The sequence below is a fragment of the Leucoraja erinacea genome, chromosome 1 (assembly GCF_028641065.1).
Source record: "Leucoraja erinacea ecotype New England chromosome 1, Leri_hhj_1, whole genome shotgun sequence".
NCBI lineage: Eukaryota > Metazoa > Chordata > Chondrichthyes > Rajiformes > Rajidae > Leucoraja > Leucoraja erinaceus.
In genome coordinates this window covers 35522292-35549589 of record NC_073377.1, presented here as the reverse complement: position 1 = coordinate 35549589, position 27298 = coordinate 35522292, and the positions used below count along the sequence as shown (strand labels likewise).

Genomic DNA, 27298 nt, shown 5'->3' with positions numbered 1-27298 from the left:
CTTCCACCTCCTCCCCTGGCAACGCATTCCGGGCAAGTACCACTCTCTGTCCAAAATAAAAGCTGCTTCACACGTTACCTTTAAATTTACCACCCTCTTTCTCCTCCCTCTACCAACCCATCACTAAACCTGTACTATTTGATATTCTAAACCTGGGAAAAAGAATGACGCTCTATCCTAACTATCCCCCACGTCATTTTATGAACTTCTATCTGGTCGCACTTCAGCCTACGATGCTCGAGAGAAGACTATCCAAGTTTACGTAACCTCTCTTCATAGCTAATACTGTCCAATCCAGGCAATATTCTAGTGAAGCCTTTCTACATGTAATTCCAAAAAATCAATGTCTACATTTTTAAGCATTTTCACATATTAATGACAAAATTATAAATTTACGTTTCTCAATTGGCAGGGCATTTTTTTCAACAAAGGAAACATTTCTGTATTCTGTTCCTCATTCCCTTCATTTAATTTGAAGTGTTCAATTGAACTTAATTGTATTCCATTTAGTTCTATGGCTAACAGTACATGGGTCAAAGTAGTGGCAGCAAAAGTTGTTTGGGATTTTCACCATTCTCTGTCTGCTTTTCCATCAGGAGACCAGCAAAAAACCCATAAACACTACTGATAGACTATTTGTGCCAGCTCTTTGAATTTTACATGTGTTTCCTTTTGTGAAGTGCAGATCCTCCAACAACCACTTCATAGCAAATAACTGAAAGGGGTAGAGAGAGAGATGCAAAAATGCTGGAGTAACTCAGCAGATCAGCCGCATCTCTGGAGAGAAGGAATAGGTGACGTTTCAGGTCAGAACACTGCTTCAGACAGAAAGGGGTTCCTGCTCCCCTAGCTTGGTTTCTTGGTCCTCCAAAATATTCCAAATGGAATTTAAACTGGAGGTGGTACCTCATGATGGTACCCCATCTCCCCCCTCCCCCACACCTCTCTCCCCCCCCCTCTCCATCTCCCTCTCCTCACCCCTCTCCCTCTCCTCCCCCTCCTCCTCCCACCCACCCAGCCCTCTTTCCCCACCCCCTTCCCTCTCTCCCTCCGCCCCCTTCCCCCCCCTACCCCTCTGTCCCTCTTCCACACTCTCCCCCTACCCCTCCCTCCCCACTCTTCCACTTCTCTCCCACTTACCCTACCCCCCCCCTCTCCCCCTCCCTCCCCCCTATCTCCCCCTCCCTTCCCCCTCCCTCCCCTCTCACCCACCACCCCTTCCCCCTACCGCTCTGTCCCTCTTCCACCACTCCCTCTACCCTTCCCTCCCTACCCACTCTTCCACTTCTCCCCCCCCCCCCCCCCCACTCTCCCCCACCCCTCTCCCCCTCCTCCACACTCTTCCCCCTCTCCTCCCCTACCCAATCTCCTCTCCTCCCCTCCCCCCCCACACCTCTCTCCCCCCATCCCTCTCTCCACCCCCTCCCATCTCCCTCTCCTCACCCCTCTCCCTCTCCTTCTCCCTGCCTGCAGTCATACACAATAATAATAAATACCAAAACATACAATAAACACAAATTAACATCCACCACAGTGAGTTCACCAGGCACCTCCTCACTGTGATGGAGGAAAAAGTCTTAGTCTCCGTCTCTTCCCTCCTTGTTCTCCCTCTGCGCTGAGGCGATCCAGGCCGAAGATGCCGCCCTCCAGTCCAGCGGACCTCCAAAGTGATGTCGCTGCCGCCTCAGCTCCGAGTCGGGCCGCTGCCGAGAGCCGGAATGCCGTCTCCGCTCCGAGTCGGGCCGCTGCCGAAATATCCAGTGAGACCAAACATCTGCAAGTGCCAATACGGTGCCGGCGGTCAAGGAGAATGCTGGAGGTGGGACGGGCCCGCGGTGGGTTCCGGACACGCCACCGAGAACAAAGAGGGACCATTGGGGACTAAATGCAAAACAAAGAATTCACTATGGCGTTACACATGATGATAATTAGAGCATCACTTTGAGATATTCAAGAAATCAAGGTAATGTGCGACTCCTAGTCCAGACAAGGGGCCTAACTCACAAGGATGTACATTTTGTAGCTCGGAGAGATTCAGATTTGGGTCAGGATAAAAAGGAACGAGTCTCCCACAGCCGGCATTCAACAGAACTGTCAGATGCCAAAGGGAAGCAAGAAATCAAATACACCTTGTGATATTTACACCTTTGTGTCCCATGAAAATGTTTTGCCCTCACGCTGGCACCTTTGAGCGCTTGAAGTACTGACATTGTAAATTTGGCAAGTTCCTTTCTGAAGTCCCACAGTGGTCTGCTAGGCTTGGAAGGGATTGTATTGTAGATGGGAACTATAGTGCTACATTTCCTGAAGGCTTGGATATTAAATGAGCAAGATTTCAAGCCCACTGTAAGTCAAAACGAGCGCCAAGGTTTTGGACTCCAAAGCGAGAACTAAAGTTTATCGAAAAAAAAATGTAAGATTGCAACTGCATGTTATTCCCCTTCTACCGCCTTCTACCCTCAAGCTCGGTGCCGAACAACTGGCACCAGTCTACGCAGACATTTTCAACCGGTCCCTACAAATCTGCACTGTCCCTGCCTGCTTCAAAGTCTCCACTATTGTTCCTGTACCCAAAAAGCCAAGGATTACTGGTCTTAATGACTACAGGCCTATTGCACTGTTCTCTATAATCATGAAGACCCTTGAAAGACTTGTGCTGGCCCACCTGACAAATATCACAAACCCTGCCGGACCCACTGAAGTTTGCATATCGGGCCAATAGATCAGTGGATGAAGCAGTCAACCTGGACATGTACTTCGTGCTCCGGCACTTAGACCGCCAGAGGACCTAAGCCAGGATTTAGTTTGGTGTTTAGCTCTGCATTCAACACCATTGTGCCAGAGCTACTACACTCCAAACTCTCCCAGTTGACTGTGCCTGAACCCCTCTGTTAGTGGATCACCAGCTTCCTGACAAACAGACAGCAGCAAGAGAGGCTGCGAAAGCACATCTCAGACCCGCAAACCCTCAGCATAGGAGCAGCGCAAGGCTGCGTACTCGCCCCTCTCCTTTACTCTCTCTACATCAATGACTGCACCTCCACAGACTCCTCTGTCAAGCTTCTCAAGTTTGCGGACGACACAACCCTGATTGGGCTGATCCAGGATGGGGACAAATCTGCCTACAGACAGGAAGTGACACAGCTGGTGTCCTGGTGCCGTAGCAACAACCTGGAGCTCAATGCTCTTAAGACAGTGGAATTGATTGTAGACTTTAGGAGAGCTCCCCCTCCCCTCCCCCCACTCACCATCAACAACACCCCAGTCACATCTATGGAGCCACCTAAGTTCCTTGGAACCATCATCTCCAGGGACCTTAAATGGGAGGCCACCATCGAATCCACAGTCAAAAAGGCCCAACAGAGGATGTACTTCCTGCGGCAGCTGAGAAAACACAATCTGCTACAGGCAATGATGGTCCAGTTTTATACTGCCATCGTAGAGTCTGACTTCACCTTCTCCATCATGGTCTGATTTGGCTCAGCCACCAAGCATGACATCCGGAGGCTGCATCGCATCATTCGATCAGCAGAGAAGGTTGTTGGCTGCAACCTTCCCTCCATTGATGAACTGTACACTGCAAGTGCCAGGACTGTACCCTGCAAGGGTGAGATCATCTCTGACCCCTCTCACCCTGGCCACAAACTCTTTGAATCACTTCCTTCTGCAAGGCGACTCTGGACTGTCAAAGCCGCCACAGCCAGACATAAAAACAGCTTTTTTCAATGAGCAGTAGCTCTACTCAAAGTCTGTATCCTCCTTGTGCGCTGGTATATTATTTCATTCTTCACGTTTAAATTATAATGTTTTATTCTTAATTGTTTACTGTATATCGGGTTGTTACTTGTGAGCAAAGCACCAAAGCAAATTCCTTATATGTATACATACTTGGCTAATAAAATTCATTTAATTCAATTCAATTCAATTATTGGAGACAGGTCTTCGACCTTTGTAAAAGGACAAGCAATGCTGTTAAACCTGATACCATGGCCAATTTCGTACGCCCTGGGTTTTTAGGTACTTGGCAATTGTAAAACAAGTACCCAAAAATTTAAATTTGAATATCATCATTACAGATTTGTATACTTTTCAATCATGCCACTCAGAAACTGAGTATTCAGCTGTGACAAGAAAAGCAAAAGTATCCTAGCTAGTTACCTGTGATTTACCGTATATCATTACCAATGCCAATAAGTTAGTTGTGGTAATGTTGCTGAACAAAATTAGAGAGAAAATTAGGCAATTCCATTGCTGATTTATCATAATTTGTCCAAACTAATTTTGGAACAAGATGTTAACTTTGGAGCAAAATTCACGATAAGACCAAAACTAATTGGACAGAAATTGATAGACAATTCCATTAAAATGCAACATTTCTATACACAACAGGAACATATGTAACATGTTTCAATTATCCAGACTTCTTCAGTGCCTGAATTTTAATGCTTGAAAGTTTTTTTTTAAGTTTGCTTCAGATATGCAGGAAATGAACAAGAAAACATTTACCGCATATTCCTGGTACTCAAATGTGGAGCCACTAACATTTTAATAATTTTAATAAAAGTATTTGTGTTCAGAGTGGCATGAACTAAAGTACCAAGCTTACGATTAAATCACTGAGCCAGCACCTGCAGGATTAGTGATTTAAGCATTTAGGTAATAAGTAAATAACAGATTACTAGGGGAGACGAGGACACAAGGAATTGCAGAAGCTCAAGATAGACACAAAATGCTGGAGTAACTCAGTGGGGCATACAGCATCTCAGCCTGAGCTGAAGAAAGGTCTTGATCCAAAATATCACCCATTCCTTCTATCCAGAGATGCTGCCTGCCCCACAGAGTTTCTCCAGCATGTTGTGTCTATCCTCAGTGTAAACCAGCATCTGCAGTTCCTTCCTACACATTTTGAACTTCAGATGTTGGTTTACTAGGAGGCCTGCGTTTTCCGATGAAAGACATTGATAGTCAGTTTGTCTCCAAATGGGAGAGACAAATTTGCTCTTGCACCCATTGTAAGGATTCGTGGCATGCCCATTAACTGATTGTTTTGCTAATGGCCTGAAAGATACTTGCTAACATATTCAATTACAGCAAAGGTAGCATTCAGTCCCTAAAATTGTTTTTCAAATGTTACATTACAGAGACTCGTGGTTCTCACTGACAGTAACTGAGCAAGTCCCACAGTTGCCACAATGTGTACACCCAAAATCAGGTAAAGCAGTGATGAGATTTCTGAACTGTATGAAGTATTAGGGTGACAATACCAGTGATCCCAGCGCCCCAGCTAAGAGATTGGGTAGGTCATAATTTTTCTGACTAAAGGGAAATAACCTACATCATAAAATAAAAGTAACATTTTATTAGTCCTCCTCCAGCACCAAATCCAGTTCATGGCATGTTTGGTTCAGTGGGCAACCCCCCAGGGTCCTCCCTGGTCACACTTCAAGCTGCACAATCAGCTCAGTTAAATAAAGTATGTATTCTATTTATTGATTCACTAAGCATTTCTGTCTACAAAATTATAGGTGCATGAAAAAATCCTAATGCCTGGCTCACACTAGATAGCCTGAGCTCTGCGACTAGACAATTTCAAAATCCTCCCTTCGCACCCAAATCTATTAAAGCATAACAACTGAGAAATTCCTCTCCAATCTCCTCAATTGATTAAAGCCGAGAAAGGAACAGTTTCATGTTTCACAGAGTTCACATGTTTTTGCTAAAGTTACAGCCTACAGGGAGAAACCTCTCTGCGAAAGTACTGTTCCCATTGATGACTCCAAAAATAAAACCAATTCCAAAGTATCTATTCAGACAAAAGATCTACAACAGAATCTTTTTTTTTTAATTTTCTCTTTCACCTAATTAATCTCTTCCAATCTATTTCTCTCATCCATGTTTCCTGATTCTGAAAAATGAGTTTTGCGTTTTCCCACCCATTTGCAAATTTCCAATGTGACAAGCAACTTTCAAATCACAAGTGTAAAGCTCAAAATATGTAAAGCTGGAGATTTATTATGATAAGAATATAAATTATTGTTGGATGTTATTAAATAGCCATGTATTTTATTCATGGACTACACCAAATTTTGATTCACTCAATTTAGCAATGTTACAAAATTTTGAGATTTTATAAATCAAGTCTGCAATTTATCCCATCAGATAAAGCATAATAATAAGTTTAATTTGACACCAAATTAACTTTCATATCTCAAGTATTAAAAAAGTTATGGCCATTTTCATACTCGGAAATTAGTATCTTGTTCCCTATTGATTTTCAATGGACATTACAAAAAAGCTGTGATCTTGGATAGTCAAAAGCCCATTTCTTAAGGAAAGATTAACTTTTAAATAGCCTAAGTGTCCAAAGATTATTCATAAATAATTCACAATATAACATGATTTTTATATCTAATTTACATTAATTTATAGGCCAAATGGAAGGAATTTAGTGTTCAATTGCTGTAAATAAATGCCCATTTAAATCGGTTTTCTAGTGGGTTCATGTGGAATGCGCTGGTTTAGAACGTTGACATCGCGCTGGATTAGTGCCCTCAAATGCCGAGAAAAATACTGCGGGATATAAAAAGCCCAAAATGAACTACTCGCTATAGATAACTTTAATTACAGGGTTATATATATGCCCCATTTAATGAAAAAATAAGGTACATACCTTTAATTGTTTGCTTTATAAAACCCTGGGGCTGCAAGAGGTTGCGGAGTGAGATAGTCATTTTAAAATTATTATAACTATTATTCGAGGCCTATAAAACTAATAATACCTTTTGCGACCGGGTCTTGCAGCGATTTTTCGTTAATGATTTACTAGGCTGAACATCTGCGATTAGAACAGCCTAGTAAAAATCGCGTTTTAAACCCGCCCCCTCCAAACAGCGCCAAAATCACGCACATGGCTGTGGGCAGATTCCCAATGACGATTCAGGTAGGTTTTGTAACATACCTACTCAATTCCATAGAATATATTTGAAAGGATTATTTCCTGTTCAGAAAATAGATTTGTTTATTTAATTATATGAAAACACAACCAAATTATGATGCTCTTATGTTTCATTTGTAGTTTCATAAAAAATGATTGAAACAAAAACTCAAAAACAGCAGTAACAAGAGAATAGTTAGCTTTCATTGCAAAAGGATTTGAGTATAGGAGCAGGGAGGTACTACTGCAGTTGTACAGGGTCTTGGTGAGACCACACCTGGAGTATTGCGTACAGTTTTGGTCTCCAAATCTGAGGAAGGACATTATTGCCATAGAAGGAGTGCAGAGACGGTTCACCAGACTGATTCCTGGGATGGCAGGACTGTCTTATGAAGAAAGACTGGATAGACTTGGTTTATACTCTCTAGAATTTAGGAGATTGAGAGGGGATCTTATAGAAACTTACAAAATTCTTAAGGGGTTGGACAGGCTAGATGCAGGAAGATTGCTCCCGATGTTGGGGAAGTCCAGGACAAGGGGTCACAGCTTAAGGATAAGGGGGAAATCCTTTAAAACCGAGATGAGAAGAACTTTTTTCACACAGATAGTGGTGAATCTCTGGAACTCTCTGCCACAGAGGGTAGTTGAGGCCAGTTCATTGGCTATACTTAAGAGGGAGTTAGATGTGGCCCTTGTGGCTAAGGGGATCAGGGGGTATGGAGAGAAGGCAGGTACGGGATACTGAGTTGGATGATCAGCCATGATCATATTGAATGGCGGTGCAGGCTCGAAGGGCCGAATGGCCTACTCCTGCACCTAATTTCTATGTTTCTAATAAACTATTATTAAATTAATAATTTAATATTTCTTTACCCTGGTCATATTAATCTGGAGGGATTTTATATGATGTTAGGCACATTTAAAATTTAGTCCATTTATGTAAAATCAACCAACACAATCATGTTTGAAGTGATTAATCTATAAAGTTAATTTATATATTTAGATTTTTTTCATAATAACATCCTATGCACGCAGTCACAAAGAAAATTCTTAGTGTAAATTTAGATAACTGAATTCAATTGTGCAATTCTGACAAGGCTCCGTTCACCCATTTAATGTTTTGGCCAGGTTTAATGGATAGGAGAGGGTGGTATAAGTAAGTAAGTAAGTACATTTATTGGCCAAGTATTCACATACAAGGAATTTGCCTTGCTGCTCTGCCCACAAGTAACAACATGACATACAGTGACAGTTACGAATGACTCAGAAAACACTAAACATTAATAATAATAAAACATTAATGATAAAACACCATTGATCAAGCATGCAAACCAACAAAATACCAGATCAAAATACCAATGGTAGAAATGAAAGAAATGCAAGGAAGCCGGTTGCATATTTCAATTTTATTCCTCTATTTTTTTTTAATGTTACATTAAAATTCTGAGACGGCGGCTGATACACCAATTAATTATAAGACACATTCAATGATATTTCTGTAAAAGGAAATAAAAGAGCAGAAACATTTTGAAAAATGTGATATTACGTAGTTTGATCAAAGCAGACAAGGGACTAACAATGTGATTTCGCTCCCATCAATATAGATCAGACAGAGTAAATGAAGGGACAATTTCCAGTAATCATGGGGTCAAGGATAAGGGACCATAGGTACAGAATTAAATCAGAATCTAAATTTACTTCTGTTCAGATAATTTTTATGTCTCTCATAGCAGTCACACTATGCTCCATTAAACAGCTTTAGACTAGCAAAATCTAATGATCGCAAAACTTTTTTTAAAGTTTTGTCAAAACAATTCTGTTCCAGAATGTTTCCTACTGCTATCTTGAATGTTCATCAACTCCAGTTAAACTTCACGCTTCCTTAGTTCGGCTGACGAAGGTCTGAGATCAGAGAGCGAAACGTCCTGAAGTGTGTGCAGTTCATTGACAGCAAATAAAAAACTGAGGCAGCATCAATGCAAATGTTATTAAAGGTAAAGGGTATTTACTCTGGTTTCCAACCCAAGCAATTGGTCTTCTGAACCCTCATGCTATAGTGCCCATGAGAAAATATATATCCCTTCATTAACATTGTGACTACACTCCCAGCTTACATCACCATACATCGTCTAATTTTCCATTTCCAAAATCACACGTTACTTTCTGAATTTATACATACGATAGGCTGCTTAGTATCATCCTTCAGACCATTGAAAATAGCTGCGATTACCCAGTGTCTTTCAGCCACAACCTGGCATGATTGGACTCAGAGAAGGACGTTCCAATCTTTTAAAATGGTCAGCAAGTAAACCCAGATTCTAGTTTTAAATGGTTGTATGCTCGGCCACTTGGCAATCCACACTCCATTAAATTAACCGCATGAATGTGGTTTAGATTATAATAACAGATGGGACTAACTGAACAATTAAACTCTTGTTAGATAAGGAAGCACTGTCACAAATAATAAATCCCTTCCATGAGGAACGGAGGTTACTGACAACTGACATGTGCTTGAAGCTAACAAGATAATCATGCACACACACACACACACACACACACACACACATATATACACACACACACACACACACACACACACACACATAAACAAATATATATATACACAAAAACAAAAACATACACAAACACACATATAAACACACACACACACAAAAATACAATGGCGTAACAGCATTGAAGGTGATTAAAATAATGGAAATCTGAAATGAATGAAAGTGATGTTTAAATCTTATCCTAACATTAAACAAATTCTCCTTCAACTCAGCTCACTTTCCCCACATTGAAAGTGTAGCTATTGTCACTGTAGAAAAGACAATAAATTCCTAGGCTCCAGGGAGACATCAAAGGACTGATTAGATTGGTTCAAAAATAACAAATAAGAGACGCAAGTAAGGCATTTGGGGAGAGAAAGCAAAGCAAAGGATTACACATTAAATGGCAGAATACCATTTAAAAGATACAAAAATCTCAGACTGCATGTGAGCAAATCCCTGAAGGTAGTATGTTGTAGGTTGGTAAAGTGGTTAAGGCAGTACTTCACACACTTGTTAGTGCAGTCAATATGAAACAGGGAGGTCATGCTAGAACAGTATTAAACACAGCTGGAGAACTGTGTATGTTTCTTGTCACCATACTATAGGAAGGATATGAATGCATGGGAAAAGGCGCGGAACAGACTTAAAAAACATTATCGGGGATGGAAAATTATAGTCTTGAGAAAAAAATAGTTCAAGATTGTTTTCTTTCAAACAAAAAGAGAGTGAGAGGATTGAAGCAATTAGAAATAGGAGCACAGGCAGGCTGAACAGGAAAGATTTATTTCACATAGCAGCAAGGATAATAATTAAGGAGCATCTAATTAAAGCTAACTGGGGTGGAGAGATTAGAGGGGATTTTAAAAATATGTTTATTTTACTCAACGTAGTGAAGTCCCGGGTAAAACAGAGATTCTCGCCACATTAAAAAGTACCTGAAATTATACATGGAGAGCTATAACCTAGTGGTAAACGCACCAACTGGGAAATGGAACTAAGTTAAAGTTCATTTTCAGATTACATGGCAACTCTATGAAGAAGGCAATGACACATGCACTTATTGTTGTAGTGTGGCAGCCAATTTGCACACAGCCAAATGATCATAACCAGATAATGAATATTACCTGTGTAGGTTGACGAATACCAGATAAAATACCACTTCTACATAAATTACTGCAAGGACAGGGAAATGAGAAACCAGGGAAACCATATACCTGCTCTCCATTCAAATCAAACTTTTACCAGCCAGGTGGAGTGTAAGTTGTAAAAAAACAAAGTGCTGGCGGATCTCAGCGAATCAGGCAGCACCTGTGGAAGGAACGGACAGATGACATTCAGGGTCAGGACTGATTGGTGTAGGGGGGGGTGAAAGCTGGAAAAGGGAGATGAGGACGGAACAAAGCATGGAAAGGTGGGCACAGGTTGGTAGATGGGTGGAGAAGTGAAAAAGAGACAAAGAGGGTGTCAGAGAAGCAAAGTGGAGGAGGAGTGAAACGTAAAGCTGGAGTGAGGAATATGGATGGAAGGGGACAGGGGGAGAGTTACAAGATGAGAAATACAAGGGACTTTGACGCTCCTGAATAAGAGATGAGAGCACAAAGGACGGGAAACTTCCAAAATTCTTATAGAATTCTTATAGAAACTTACAAAATTCTTAAGGGGTTGGACAGGCTAGATGCAGGAAGATTGTTCCTGATGTTAGGGAAGTCCAGGACAAGGGGTCACAGCTTAAGGATAAGGGGGAAATCCTTTAAAACCGAGATGAGAAGAACTTTTTTCACACAGAGAGTGGTGAATCTCTGGAACTCTCTGCCACAGAGGGTAGTTGAGGCCAGTTCTTTGGCTATATTTAAGAGGGAGTTAGATGTGGCCCTTGTGGCTAAGGGGATCAGGGGGTATGGAGAGAAGGCAGGTACGGGATACTGAGATGGATGATCAGCCATGATCATATTGAATGGCGGTGCAGGCTCGAAGGGCCGAATGGCCTACTCCTGCACCTAATTTCTATATTTCCATGAAAGGAGCAGGTCGCTGGACGATGGTGGGGGAAATGTGTGTGCACTGTGATGGGATGGGGGGCAGGGGAAAGTGAGGGCGGAATAAAGAGGGATGATTACTTGAAGCTGGATAATTCAATGTCCATACTGTGTAGGAAGGAACTGCAGATACTGGTTTAAACCAAAGATAGACACAAAAATCAACATTCATGGTGTTGTGTTGTAAGCACGAGGTGCATGTGGCCACCCTCTGGCAATGGAGCAGACCAAGGACGGAAAAGTCGGTGGGCAGAGTACAAGTGTTTGCTGAAATGGTCCACTTGTCTGTGCTAAGTGTTGTTGATATAAAGGCCACCTAATGCAGTAGACAAGGTTTGGAGAGGAGCATGTGAACCTCTGGCTCAACTGGGAGGGTTGCAAGGGTCCCTGGATGGAAATGAGAGAGGGTCAAGGAGCTTCATCTCCTGCGATTGCAGGGCAATGTAACGGGAGCGGGTGTCTAGGGAGGGAAGGAATGAGCGAACCAAGTAGTTGAGAAGGGAGTGCTCATTATAGAATGTAGAAAGAGATGTAGTGGGTAGATGTGACTGGTGGTGGGATTATGTTGAAGAGAACAAAAATGTTGTAGAATGATATGTTGAATGCAGACACTGGTGGGGTGAACGGTAATTACCAGGGGAATTCCATCCTTGCTCCATCTGAGTGGGAGACGGAATAGAATCAAGAGAGGAAATACACAACACAGAGGAGACATGGGTGAGGGTTCAATCCTGGTTTACTGAAGAAAGAGGTCATCCCAGATATCTTATAGAGTGGAAAACCTGATATTGGGAGCAAATACGACGGAGGTGGAGGAATTGATAGGAAGGGATTGCGTCCTTGCAAGAGGCAGGGTGGGAGGACGAGTTGGCTTATTCAAACTAGTACCAACAGTACATGGTCTATTTGATCCTGCAAATTTCATTCTTGTTTATTTAAATATAAATGTTGTTGAAATGATCACAACATTTATATCACTGAAAGCCACTAGCATGGCAAACTGCATTAATTTAAGGTCAAAGATATCACATTCTGGTTAAAATTTTAGTTAATGGAATACTGATATGATTAATATTGGTGAACAGGATTTTGCTTGAAGAAGGACAAAATAAGAACATTTGCTAATTTGCTAGCACTCAGTGCACATAACTGTTATCAACAAATATTCAGATGAATGCTGCTACAATTGCTATTTACACTCTAGGGGCTTTGTTGAAACAGGTCTAGAGCTAATATACCTCTATCTTGTTGTCTTTGGATCGATGTTTTCAAATGAAGACCTTTCAATCTTTGAATTCTAACATCAAAACATCCCAAGCAATCAACAAGTCAGTTCTACAAGTACTGCCATCCAGTTTGCTTCAGGGTTTATGTCAAGTGTCTGTTAAACTGAAGATAGGCACTAAATGCTGATGTAACTCAGTGGGACAGGCAGCATCTCTGGAGAGAAAGAATGGGTGACGTTTTGGATTAAGACCCTTCTTCATGAGGTGGAGATGCTGCCTATCATGCTGGGTTACTAGCATTTTATGTTTATCTTCAGTGTAAACCAGCATCTGCAGCTATTCCGTCCAACACATATGTATTAGCACTGTTGGATACCCATGCTAACTTACTTTCTTTCATCTTCCCTTCATTCCAAGGATCTAGTGACAGGTGGGGATGACCTAAGCACGGAGCAATTTATTTTTACAATTCGTTTTTTGCTATTTTAATAGCACCGTTAACCAATAATAGAACACAAACACCTTTGAATAAGACAGAGGAAAATGTTTTCCTACGATTCAATGAAAAATGCTTTCCCTTGATGATACAATAATAATATATGCAACGATTCCAGAAATCCCAGTTCAAAACTAACATTCAGTGGTGTCTATGTAACACTTGCATCTTTATTTGGACTTTACTGCCTTTATCTTACACTAAATGTTATTCACGTTATTCCCTTTATCATGTATCCGTACACTGAATAGCTCAATTGTAATCATGAACTGTCTTTCCGCTGACTGGTTAGCATGCAACAAAAGCTTTTCACAGTACCTCGGTACACGTGACAATAAACTAAACTCAAACTTCTCCCTATAACACATGGGTTTCCTGGGATGCTTCACTTCCTCCTATATCCCAAAGGAGTGGTCACTGGCGGGTTGACTAATTACTGGAAATTTGCACGGCGTGGATGAGCAATAGGAGAATCAAGGTTGATGTGAATGTAAAGGAAACTGGGCTGCAGGGAAATAAGTTTGGGAATGAGATTGATCAGATTGCTCTGAGAATGGAATAGAGTTTAGTTTAGAGACACAACATGGAAACGGGCCCTTCGGCCAACTGAGTCCGTGCCGACCAATGATCATCCATACACTGGTGCTGTCCTACGCACCTGGGGCAATTTACAGAAGCCAATTAACCATATAACCATATAACCATATAACAATTACAGCACGGAAACAGGCCATCTCGGCCCTACAAGTCCGTGCCGAACAAATTTTTTTTCCCCTTAGTCCCACCTGCCTGCACTCATACCATAACCCTCCATTCCCTTCTCATCCATATGCCTATCCAATTTATTTTTAAATGATACCAATGAACCTGCCTCCACCACTTCCACTGGAAGCTCATTCCACACCGCCACCACTCTCTGCGTAAAGAAGTTCCCCCTCATATTACCCCTAAACTTCTGTCCCTTAATTCTGAAGTCATGTCCTCTTGTTTGAATCTTCCCTATTCTCAAAGGGAAAAGCTTGTCCACATCAACTCTGTCTATCCCTCTCATCATATTAAAGACCTCTATCAAGTCCCCCCTTAACCTTCTGCGCTCCAGAGAATAAAGACCTAACTTATTCAACCTATCTCTGTAACTTAATTGACCTACAAACCTGCACAATCTATGTAGAATGTGGGAGGAAACCCAAGTACCCGGAGAAATTCCACGCAGTCGCAGGGAGAAAGAACATAATAACCCACAGTCAGCGCCTATAGTCAGAATGGAGGCCAGGTCTCCGGCGCTGTAAAACAGCATCTTTACCGCTGTGCCACCCAGTTGATGGGCTGAATGGCCTCTTTCAATGCCATGAGGAAATATGATATGAAATTTAAAGTTCTCATCACAGTCAGACCATCTTTGGCTTTCACTCATCTCCCTAACCATATCCAGTTCTATAGAACAATTACAGCACGGAAACAGGCCATCTCGGCCCTTCCAGTCCGTGCCGAACACTTATTCTCACCTAGTCCCATCTAACTGCACTCAGACCATAACCCTCCATTCCTTTCCCGCCCATATACCTATCCAATTTATTTTTAAATGATAAAATCGAACCTGCCTCCACCACTTCCACTGGAAGCTCATTCCACACAGCTACCACTCTCTGAGTGAAGAAGTCCCTCATGTTGCCCCTAAACTTATGTCCCTTAATTCTCAAATCTAGAAATTAAAAACTCTGCCTGTCCCACCTTATTACACCCTCCAGTTTTCCATTGTCCAAAACCTAGACCACCACGTGCCCTTATCAAATATAATCTCTACTAGGTTCACATAATAATGGAGAGTAGAATCATTTCTCCTATAGCTGTGATTCACCGACCCCCGACGCTTGTGGCAAGGCATCCAGGCCATCACGGACTATAGACCCTCCAACATCACCCCCACATCCAGCGACGCCTCCTTCCTTGAGGAGCTTAACCACTTCTATGGCCGCTTCGACAGGGACAATCTAGAGACAGCCATCAAGGTGGTGCCACCCTGCTGATCACCAACCCCTCACACTCACCCCCTACGACATGTACGTGGCACTGAGTAGGACTAATGCACGTAAGGCTGCTGGCCCTGACGGCATCCCCAGGCGCGTCCTCAGGGCCTGTGCTGCGCAGCTGACAGACGGCTGGACTGACATCTTCAACCTGTTACTTGCCCAAGCAGTTGTCCCCACTTGCCTTAAAACCACCTCCATCGTGCCGATGCCAAAACACTCCACTGCAGCAAGCCTCAACGACTTCCGCCCAGTTGCACTTACCCCCATCATCACCAAGTGCTTCGAGAGGCTGGTCCTGGCACACCTCAAAGGCTGCCTACCCCTCACATTGGATCCCTATCAGTTTGCCTACCGCAAGAACAGGAGTACGGAGGTTGCCATCTCAACGGCACTTCACTCCGCCCTCTCCCACCTCGACAACAGAGACACTTACGTAAGAATGCTGTTCATTGATTACAGCTCAGCATTCAACACCATTATACCCTCTAAACTGATCACCAAACTCGGTAACCTGGGCATCGACCCCTCCCTCTGCAACTGGATACTGGACTTTCTAACCAACAGACCCCAGTCTGTCAGGTTAGACAAGCACACCTCTTCAACCCTCACCCTGAACACCGGCGTTCCACAGGGCTGTGTGCTGAGCCCCCTCCTCTACTCCCTCTTCACCTACGACTGCACACCTGTACATGGTACTAACACCATCATCAAGTATGCAGATGATACAACGGTGATTGGCCTCATCAGCAACAATGATGAGTCGGCCTATAGGGAGGAGGTCCAGCTCCTAGCAGCATGGTGCGCTGACAACAACCTGGCCCTTAACTCCAAGAAGACCAAGGAGCTCATTGTAGACTTCAGGAAGTCTAGGGGCGGCACGCACACCCCCATCCACATTAACGGGACGGAGGTGGAACGTGTTTCCAGCTTCAGGTTCCTGGGGGTCAACATCTCCTATGACCTCTCTTGGACCCACAATACCTCAACTCTGGTCAAGAAGGCTCACCAGCGTCTCTTCTTCCTGAGGAGACAGAAGGTCCATCTGTCTCCTCAGTCCTGGTGAACTTCTACCGCTGCACCATCGAGAGCATCCTTACCAACTGTATCACAGTATGGTATGGCAACTGCTCTGTCTCCGACCGGAAAGCACTGCAGAGGGTGGTGAAAATTGTGAAATTGTGAAATTGCCCAACGCATCACCGGTTCCTCGCTCCCCTCCATTGAGTCTGTCCAAAGCAAGCGTTGTCTGCGGAGGGCGCTCAGCATCGCCAAGGACTGCTCTCACCCCAACCATGGACTGTTTACCCTCCTACCATCCAGGAGGCGCTACAGGTCTCTCCATTGCCGGACCAGCAGGTCCAGGAACAGCTTCTTTCCGGCGGCTGTCACTCTACTAAACAACGTACCTCGGTGACTGCCAATCACCCCCCCCCCCCCCCGGACACTCCTCCCACAGGAAAATACACTATGTCTGTATACATGTAAATAGATTTATTTATTGAAATCATATTCTATGTCGCTCTTCCAGGGAGATGCTAACTGCATTTTGTTGTCTCTGTACTGCACACTGACAATGACAATTAAAGTTGAAATCATTAACGCATTAATCGTTTGCATTAACTGCATTTAATTGACTGCCCTTGTCATGAAACAAAGCATCAGTTCTCTTAAGATTATAGTTACCACCCCCCTTCTTCCCACCCACTAATGTAATATTATTTCTTCTATAAGGTCTCCAGGACTTAGTTCTTCTATCCTGCCTGTTAATTGTGTAAACACATTGTAAATTGGCTACCTTCTCCAAGTAATGGTTTCCTTGGTTGAGTTGGCATCTGGATATTAATATAGATCATAGAATAGTATGCAACGGGAACAGGCCATTTGGCCCACAATGTCTGTGCCAAACATATCGGCAAGTTAAACAAATAGAAACATAGAAACATAGAAAATGTTTCTAATCTCCTCTGCCTGTGATATGTGAACCATAATCGCCCGATTTCCATGTGCCTATCTAAAGCCTCTTAAATCCCCTGATTTCCATGTGCCTACACCACTACCCCTGGCAGTGCAATCAATATCCCATTGAATATGATGAGATTATCCACAAAATACCAACGTGCCAAGCCAACCAAGCATAGAACAACTCACAATGCAAAACTGAACTAAGCTCCAAACAGCATGACTCACCAAATACAACTATTCCAGTGCCTCTTCCAGTGTACAAAGATCAAGATGTCACACTTTGAATATTGATAAATGATAAATGATAATAACATCCTTGCTTTGATATTAGCTCAAGAACACCAAAGTCCCAGACAAAATACCAGAATAATTTATTAACAGCGTCATCATTTATCTGTGAAATTTTCTGCCAACGTGAAAATGCATCCAGAATTGAATTATCTTACAAAATGCTGTCCTTTTAAAAAGAATCAACTGTAAGTTTGCACCACAAAATAAACATGGAAAAAATGTTCGCTCAAAATTTTCAAATGTCAAAGAATATCATTTAACATTTAGCTCTTGAGAATATCTAGATAATGAAATGAGTAACCTTGGATTGAAGTGACATGTTTTTCCAATGAAAGGTCATCAATGAGGAACACACAGTTCTGGCGTGGCTCAGACAAGGGTGGGGGGTGGGAGACTAGCTGGGAGCACATCTGTCCCTGAAGATCATTAAACATATTAAGAACTCGGGCATTTGAAGGCTTAGCATTTAAAACGGTTCTGTTTCACACGTTCCTCAGAACAATCAAATTTAAATTCCCGTGTATCCTGGCACGGTGAGATTTTTTTTGCAATATGTTGTTGATGTGGAAATAAAGCTGCCGCAGGTTGGAAAATATGACACTTTGTGACCTTAATTTAAATGAAAGATCTTTAACTCTTCCCAATTTAAATATGAAAGTCAAAATTGTGAAATGTAGTTAATTGAAAATCCTCAGGAATAATTCAAGGAGGGTTGTGGCTGATCTTAAATCTGTGAGTCATGTCTTCCAAAGCCTTTCCAATACCTGCATAAGTCAAGCGTGTGATGGAATAGCTGTGCCGAAATAAGCATAGCTCCAACAACACAACCATGCTATCTAGTATAAGCAGTCTGCTTGGTTGGCAGCCCAGCTACCATTCTACAGGTTTAGGCCCATCACCATAGGTGCCAGGACAAAATACCTACAGTTACTTGCTGCTGCTGCTGCTGCTGCTGCTGCTTGGAAGGCATCTGCCAAAACCAACTAGAAAGCAAAGGCTCACAGGAGCACCAAAAGTTATGGGGAGAAGGCAGGAGAATGGGGTTAGGAGGGAGAGATAGATCAGCCATGATTGAATGGTGGAGTAGACTTGATGGGCCAAATGGCTTAATTCTACCCCTATTCCTTATGACCGTATGACCATGAGCAGCAAGATCTGCTCCATTGCACATGCCATTCTGATGATAATATAATGTTATTAACTCATCATCACTGAATTTAAATCCGGTAGTCCTCTCTTAACATATACATCATATCTAGGACTGGAATAATTCAAGGCAGTATCTTATCACCAACACCTTCTCAAGAACAATGAAGGAATGGCACCAAAACACTAGCTATGTGTACTCAAGTCCACACCAACAACTCAAGGGTCCATCTAAGTTGAATCTTCAGTAAAATATTTACAATCGGGAAGCGTCGTCTTTAAGTTAACTTAGCAAACAGATACACTGTATGTCTCTGTGGATTTTAACAACAAGCAGGGAGATCTATCCTTAATTTCCTGAGCAATCAATTATGATTTTGTATCAATTTGCAAAGTACAATCCCTTAATTCATACTAAGTAGAATGGTTTCTCGTCACTATGGACATATCTTAAATCCAAGTTGGTACAGGAAGACGACACTGATGTAAAAGTTCAACCATGAGGTGGTGAATGATAGAATGGACACGAGGTTTATCCCTTGCCTTGACTTCATATGTTCTGTGAACAAATCTGAGTTTCATGTTTTTCACTCAGTAGTTCATGCAACATTCCTTACTTCAGACCCTGTTAAATCTGCCAACCCAGGAGAAAGACTGTGATTCATTAGCTATTGGGAGTCTCAGGTATTCCTCCAACAATCTGCATTGGATTTTGTTTGGAACTGGACAGTCTAATGTTTGAATTATTTTGCAGCTAAATAGATATAAGAAGCTTATTTTTTAAAGAATGGCTATGAAGCAAGTTATGATATCACCTTGATACCTCATTTAGGCCTCACCTTGTATTATGCTTAATAAATGCTTCCAGCTACTAACTGTCAGTATCATCATAACCAAGAAGCGCATGGGAGATAATAGACTTAGGGGATATAAATGGCAGAAAGGGGTTGCATTGAGAGGTGGTACAGTCCAGATGGGCTGAATTGCCTCTTCCACGTCATAGGAAATTATTCATATTGTATCCATTTTCAGCCCAATCCCTTAATTCATATTAAGTGTAATGGTTTCTCGTCACTATGGACATATCTTAAATCCAACCATGACAGCAAATCTGGACAGGACAAAGGTTGATTGTGTCTATTTTTACTGCTTTTAACGTTGCTAACTTAGTAACTTCGTAATTACACCTTAGCACTGCACAAGAACTTAATAAGTGTGCCTGTCACTCATTGTAACCAAACTGATACAAGCTCCTAGAAATGCATCTACCACAAAGGAATAATAAAGCCAAAATTAAAAATTATCCAACAAACCATCAACCAAACCAAAATAAACAAATATGCAATGGCTGATCTTGTGTCCTTCACAAATGTGCATGCAGGAGCCAGTGCTGGTTGGGTCGCATGTACACGGTTCTTGGTTTCAGAGCTAAATGTGTAAAGTGGGATCCAAAGAAAGGAGCATTCACATTTATATATTGCGTTTCATGACCAGACATCATAACAAAGAACTTTACAACCACCAATATATTTTTGAGGTACAGGTACACTTGCAAAGCAGTGATTAGGAAACTGAGATTAAGCAATGAGCAGAGGGAAAACAATTGGTTAAGCAGATAAGATTGGAAAAATACCAAATCGCTACTCAGTAACTATGGGTTGGGAGATTGCAACCTTCACGTGGTCCGCCCTGTTGTGACGAATGCCACCAACCCCGCGTGCACAATCAAATAAGATCAAATAGAACAAGTTGTCCTACAACTTTAGGCTGTGCACGCCATACGCAAGAAGATTAGTAACTATCATGTCTCTGCAAAGAACCAAACATAATGACATTGCAGATATCTTTGTGGGGACTATTATTTAGTAAGTGCAAAGTTCCCACTAAGTACCAAGAGTTTTTGGAAAGATGTTGTCAAGTTGGAAAGGGTACAGAGAAGATTGACGAGGATGTTGCCAGGACTCAAGGGTGTGAGCTATAGGAAGAGGTTGAGCAGGCTGGGACTCTATTTCTTGTTGGGCAGGAGGGCGAGGGGTGATCTTATAAAGGTGCATAAAATCATGAGCGGAATAAATCGGGTAGACGCAGTCTCTTGCCCAGAATAGGGGAAGCGAGGGCCAGATGACATAGGTTTAAGATGAAGGGAAAAAGATTTAACGGGTATCTGAGGGGTAAACTTTTCACACAAAGGGTGGTGGGTGTATGGAACCAGCTGCCAGAGGAGGTAGTTGAGGCTGGGACGATCACAATGTTTAAACAACAATGAGACACCTACATGGATGGGATATGGGCCAAACACCGGCAAGTGGGACTAGTGTAGCTGGGATATGTTGGCCGGTGTGGGCAAGTTGGGCCGAAGGGCCTGTTTCCACGCTGTATGACTGTATAACTCTAAGAGAATTAAAGAGAATTAATATTGCAATATCTAACAAGGAAATATTTAATCCAAAACAGGGACACATCATTGATAAATAGTAAAACTGCAGGTAAATTATGCACCACGCTTAATTGTGTTATTTCCTTATTTAGTCAAGAGTGTTTATTTGCCATAAGCACCCAATAGGAACCAGAACAACGACATTGTTACTTTCTACAGTTTAATTAGATGCAAGAAAACAACAAATGTATAATAGTTAATAGTTTATAGTACAACAACAAATCAGTTATTCTGTAAACTAGACCATGATAGTGCAAAAAAATCAAACCATGTAAAACAACCATAGTTGTGTGAACTATCTCCTTGGGATTGAAGGGGTTTGGGGTTGGGTTGTGGTAGAGGCTGTTCTTGCACCTGAAGATAATAGATAACAGTCTGAAGAAGGGTCTCGACCTGAAATGTCGCCTAATCCTTCTCTACATAGATGCGGCCTAACCCGCTGAGTTTCTCCAGCATTTTTTGTCTACCTTCAGGCTCATATACCTTCTTCCCAATGGTAGTAATGGCCAGGGTCACAAATGAGAATAGCTGCCTTCTAAAGGCAGCACTTCCTGTAAATCCCTTCAATGATGGGAGATCAGAACGCATGATGGACCGGGCAATGTCCACCACTTTCTGCAGCCTCCTTCATTCTTGACCAATCACTGATACCATCGTGATGTGCTTCACTGGTTCTGGCCTCTTCACATCCCTGAATTTAACTGCCCCACGACTGGCAGCCTTGACCTAAATCCAGATTCTCTTCCCACTAAACCACCGCACTCCCTATCTTTTCTTCTTTTAAGGCACTCCATAAATCTCACCATTTTGATTGAGCAGTTTCATGTTCCCGATGTTGGGGGAAGTCCAGAACCAGGGGGCACAGTTTAAGATTAAGGGGTAAGCCATTTAGAACGGAGACGAGGAAACACTTTTTCACACAGAGAGTTGTGAGTCTGCGGAATTCTCTGCCTCAGAGGGCGGTGGAGGCCGGTTCTCTGGATACTTCCAAGAGAGAGCTAGATAGGGCTCTTAAAGATAGCGGAGTCAGGGGATATGGGGAGAAGGCAGGAACGGGGTACTGATTGGGGATGATCAGCCATGATCACATTGAATGGCGGTGCTGGCTCGAGGGACTGAATGACCTACTCCTGCACCTATTGTCTACTGTCTCTTGCTATCCATATTTGTGGTTCCTTATCAGTTTTTGTCTCACAATGTTCCACTGAAAACCTTGAAATGTTTTTTGATGTTAAAGGCATCGATAAATGTAAGTTATCGAGTCTTACAGCACAAAGACAGGCCCATGGCCCACCACATCAATGCCAATATTCAAATACTTTTTTACACTGATTCAACACTAATCCCATATTAGTCTCCCATGTCAAGGTGGGGCAGAGGGAAGAGGGGAATAAAGGGTGAGGAAAAGGGGGGTTGATATTAGGTTGGTGACAGTGGTGCCACGTGGGAGACCAGGTTTGCCCACTGTGCAGCCTAGAAATCTGCCTTGAGGAGGGAAGCTACTGAGCCCAGCCCCAGTTTGTTCCCAGGGACCAGAGAACGGGGGAGGGTGCGGGAGTCGTCGGCGGGGCCTTGTGTTCCACGCTCTCAAGGTCAGCTGCGGGAAGTTCCCTGGGACACAAACGGTGAACAGTGCCTGGGCAAGGTGAGGGATAACGAACGGTTCACTGGACTATCTGAAAGGAGGTGATGGCTGGAGGCCCTGCAATAGCCTGGGGCTTGACTGGATCAGGCGCCTCTCCAAGAGACCGAGCGCACAGACCTGATGCAGCCTGCACAGCACAAAGCAGTGGAGCAGCGGTGGAGGACACCTATGGCTTTGCTTGGCCAGGCCAACCCTGCACTGCGGCAGGAACAGGCCTTTATGGCCAGATGCACAAAGCAATTTGGACTGAAAATGGCACCAACACCTGGCGACTCATGGTCTTAGTGGACTAATTCTATATACTTTGCAATTAATCGGGAATTGTACTTATATGTAGTAATACTTTACTGAACTGTATGCAAAAATAATTTCATTGCATCTGTGTACATATGATAATAAAGAACCAATGGGCCACTGGTATAGAAACATAGAAAATAGGTGCAGGAGTAGGCCATTCGGCCCTTCGAGCCTGCACCGCCATTCAATATGATCATGGCTGATCATCCAACTCAGTATCCTTCCTGTACCTGCCTTCTCTCCATACCCCCTGATCCCTTTAGCCACAAGGGCCACATCTAACTCCCTCTTAAATATAGCCAATGAAGTGGCCTCAACTACCTTCTGTGGCAGAGAATTCCAGAGATTCACCACTCTCTGTGTGAAAAATGTTTTCCTCATCTTGGTCCTAAAAGATTTCCCACTTATCCTTAAACTGTGACCCCTTGTTCTGGACTTCCCCAACATCGGGAACAATCTTCCTGCATCTAGCCTGTCCGACCCCTTAAGAATTTTGTAAGTTTCTATAAGATCCCCCCCTCAATCTTCTAAATTCTAGCGTGTACAAACCGAGTCTATCCAGTCTTTCTTCACATGAAAGTTCTGACATCCCAGGAATCAGTCTGGTGAACCTTCTCTGTACTCCCTCTATGGCAAGAATGTCTTTCCTCAGATTAGGAGACCAAAATCCTCGTATACTCATTAATTTCCCCTAGTTTCAATTAATCACAGGCATACTAGGGGCAATTTATGGTCAATTAAATTATCCTTTTACACATCTTTGGGATGTCGGAGGAAACCCATGTGCTCACGGGGAAAATGTGCAAATTTCACACCGACCGCACTGGAGCTGAGGGCCACACCCAGGTTGGTATTGGCATTGGTTTATTGTTTCCATGTATATGAGGTACAGTGAAAAACGTTTTTGTTAGCATGCTATCAAATTGAATCAGATTATACTATACTACACTACACGGTGTACAGACAAAGCAGACCCAAGAAGAACAGGTAGTACAAAGAGAAAAGTGCAGAAAATAATTTACAGCATTTACATCGTGGCATTACAGTTCCAAACAAAAGTCCAATGTCGGCAATGAGGTAGGTTGGGAGATCAGGCTACACTAGCTCATAGGAAGCCTGTTTCATAGTCTGAAAACTGAGGGGATACAGCTGTTCCCAAGCCTGATGTCACTTGCTTTCAAGCTCTGAGGCAACAGTTCTACCAGTTGCACCACTGTGCTACATTGCATCACTGAACCCAGACTTGCATCTTTCAAGATGCTTGAAAGCATCTGCTCCCAAGATAAGGTTTTCCATTCTAGGACCTTGAGATCTTGTCTTTCTTTAGCAAATGTGGTTTCCCACCTGCTGTCATAGATGCATCCCGATATCCCGTCGTTCTGGTCTCACTCCCTCTCCCCCCAATGGAACAAGGATAGAGTTCCCCTGGTCCTTGCCTTTCACCCCACATACCTCAGTATCCAACACATCGCTCTCCGACATTTCCGCCACCTTCAACGTGATCTCAACTACCTGTTACTTCCTCCCATTCCCACCCCATTCCATGGAGACTACTCTATCTGCAATCCCATGGTTCATCCATACCATACCACTCAAACCAGCCCCTCTCCAAGTACTTTCTCCAGCCTAAGCTGCTTGGGTAGTTTAAATCCCAACAGTATAAACATTAAATGCTCAAATTGTTTACGCCATTTTGTTCCCCTCTTCTCTGTACCCCACCTGGATGCACACCTCCCTTTCCCTTTCCTCCATCCTTTAGCACCTATATTCCTTCATCAGGCATTACATTTCAGTCCTCTTCTATCCTTATCTTAAGGGATTTGAAGTTTAGGGGTAACATGAGGGGGCCTTGGCCAGATCAACCACCGGTGTGGAATGACCTCCCAGTGGACCTGGTGGAGGCAGGTATCACTTGCCATCATTGTCCCAATAAATTGGATAGGCATATGGATGAGAAGGGAATGGAGGGTTATGGTATGAGTGCAGGCAGGTGGGACTAAGGGAAAAAAACATGTTCGGCACGGACTTGTAGGGCCCGTTGAGCCTGTTTCCGTGCTGTAATTGTTATATAGGTGGATGGTTATAGTGTTGACTATTTGTCATTTCATCTCTGGCTTTGGCCAATCAACCAACCTCCTCTTACCTCCCTCGACCTGTATCCACCTATCACTTGCCAGGCGTTGTCCCACCCCTCCTCTCCCAGCTTTCTGCCCCCTATTACAATCAGTCTGAAGAAGGGTCCCGATGTGAAACATTGCAATTCATGTTATCCAGTGATCTGTCTGGCCCGTTGAGTTTGTGGATGATACAAAAATAGGTGGAGAGGAAAGTAGTGTTGAGGAAGCAGGGAGTCTGCAGAAGGGCCTCGGACAGGTTAGGATTGGGCAAAGAAGAGGCAAATTAAATGGTCATGTATGGTCATGTATTTTAGTAGAAGAAATAAAGGCATAGTCTACTTTCTAAATGGGGAGGTGATTCAGAAATCAGAGGTACAAAGGGACTTGGGAGTGCTGGTGAAGGATTCCCAAAACGTTAATTTGCAGGATTCTTGGTTTCTTGGTCCTCTCAAATATACCAAATTGAGGTGGAACTGCAGGTGGAGGTGGAACTGACTCAGCGATACGAAGGTGTCAACAGTTATGGGGAGAAGGCACGAGAATGGGGCTGAGAGGAAGACATTGTTCAGCCATAATTGAATGGCAGAGTGGACTCGATGGGCTGAATAGCCCAATTCTGCTCCAATGTCTTCTGGTCTACCCGTCACGTTAGATCCACCAATGTAAACCGCTCCATCTGCCTCCGCTAGTCAGGCAATTGGGGTTGGTCTATAAACGCCGCCGCGAACAGCTACGTCCAAACCCCTTGAATAACTCCACTATCACTTTGATGAACGAAAGCAAAATTCAAACAAAGTTTGTGTTCCTTGACAAGGAACAAAAGATCCGTCAATCAACTTCAGTGACAAATGTAAATAAGTGCTGGAGTAACTCAGCGGGACAGGCAGCGTCTCTGGAGAGAAGGAATGGGTTGACATTTCGAGGAGACCCATCTCCAGATACCCAATGGAATATAGCGTATATCAAAGAATCACTTACTTTAAACTGTTCCCCCTTCTCGTAACTTGAGTCCACTTTTTTCTTTCATATATCTGGCTGTTTTGATTTATTTTTTTTCCCCTGTGTCATCCACACTTGCACATATCTTAACTAGTTCCACCCCAGTCAAACTTCACCGACAGTCCTGTTGACTCCGGGCTCGGTCCGGGGAGGAGTGTCTGGCCCGCGGTGGACCTGGTTCGGCTCCTGCGGGAGACGTGATGTGATGTTGTTCACGACCCTCCGGGAGAAGGCACCTCCTCCATCCCTCCCTCCCTCCCTCCACCCACTGCTCTGCCGCTGCTCTGCCTCTGCCTCTGTCTCTCCGCACAGGCTGAACTCGCCCTTCGCCCTTGCAGCCGGCTGAACCTGCCCTGCCGCTGGGCGGGGGCACAAGTTGGCTGTGATCGACAGCGAGCCGCGCAGTGCCCCGTTCAGCTGCTCCCTCCCTCCCTCCCTCCCAGTGGCCGGTGTGGGACCGTCCGTGATCCCGAGTGTGGAGCAGGTCTATCTGCCTGGGATTATGGCACCGACCGCAGCGAGGATAAACTGCTCGCTTCTCCTGCCCCTCGGTGGATAGTTTCTCATTGTACAACTGTTGCGTTCATTTTTGTAGCAAACGCCGGCAAAACAAATACATCCTGATCTAACTTCAAGTGGGGGGTGGGGGGGAAGAATCCTGATCTAACTTCAAGTAACCCTCTCTCTCCGACTCTCCACCACCAGGGTCGTACTAGTTTCACTGTTTAAGAAGGAACTGCAGATGCTGGGAAATCGAAGGTACACAAAAAAGCTGGAGAAACTCAGCGGGTGCAGCAGCATCTATGGAGCGAAGGAAATATTTCATAGATGCTGCTGCACCAGCTGAGTTTCTCCAGCTTTTTTGTGTACCTAGTTTTATTGTCGTCCTCTCCTGGTGGGTTTCGTTGTATACACAAATTCCTTCTCATCTCGCCCACAGCTAACAATGGACAGCTTCCTTTATCACCGTTACTTTTTCTGCATATATTTAATTCATTTGTTCTACATCTCTCTACATCACCCTCTATATATTCGACCCGAAACGGCACCTATTCCTTTTCCCCAGAGATGTTGCCTGTCCCGCTGAGTTACTCCAGCTTTTTGTGTCTATCTTCGGTTTAAAGCAA

At 43.4% G+C, this 27298-nt stretch overlaps 1 protein-coding gene across 1 annotated transcript in view; it reads right to left on the bottom strand.

Moving 5' to 3' along the window:
* The window catches only part of pdzd2 (PDZ domain containing 2), a 391205-nt gene extending 364789 nt beyond the window's left edge, over positions 1–26416 (bottom strand). Inside the window, exon 1 of the mRNA XM_055632782.1 lies at positions 26151–26416. The gene's annotated coding sequence lies outside the window, so the exon portion shown is untranslated. The remainder of the gene's footprint in view (positions 1–26150) is intronic.
* Between the last annotated feature and the right edge of the window lie 882 nt (positions 26417–27298).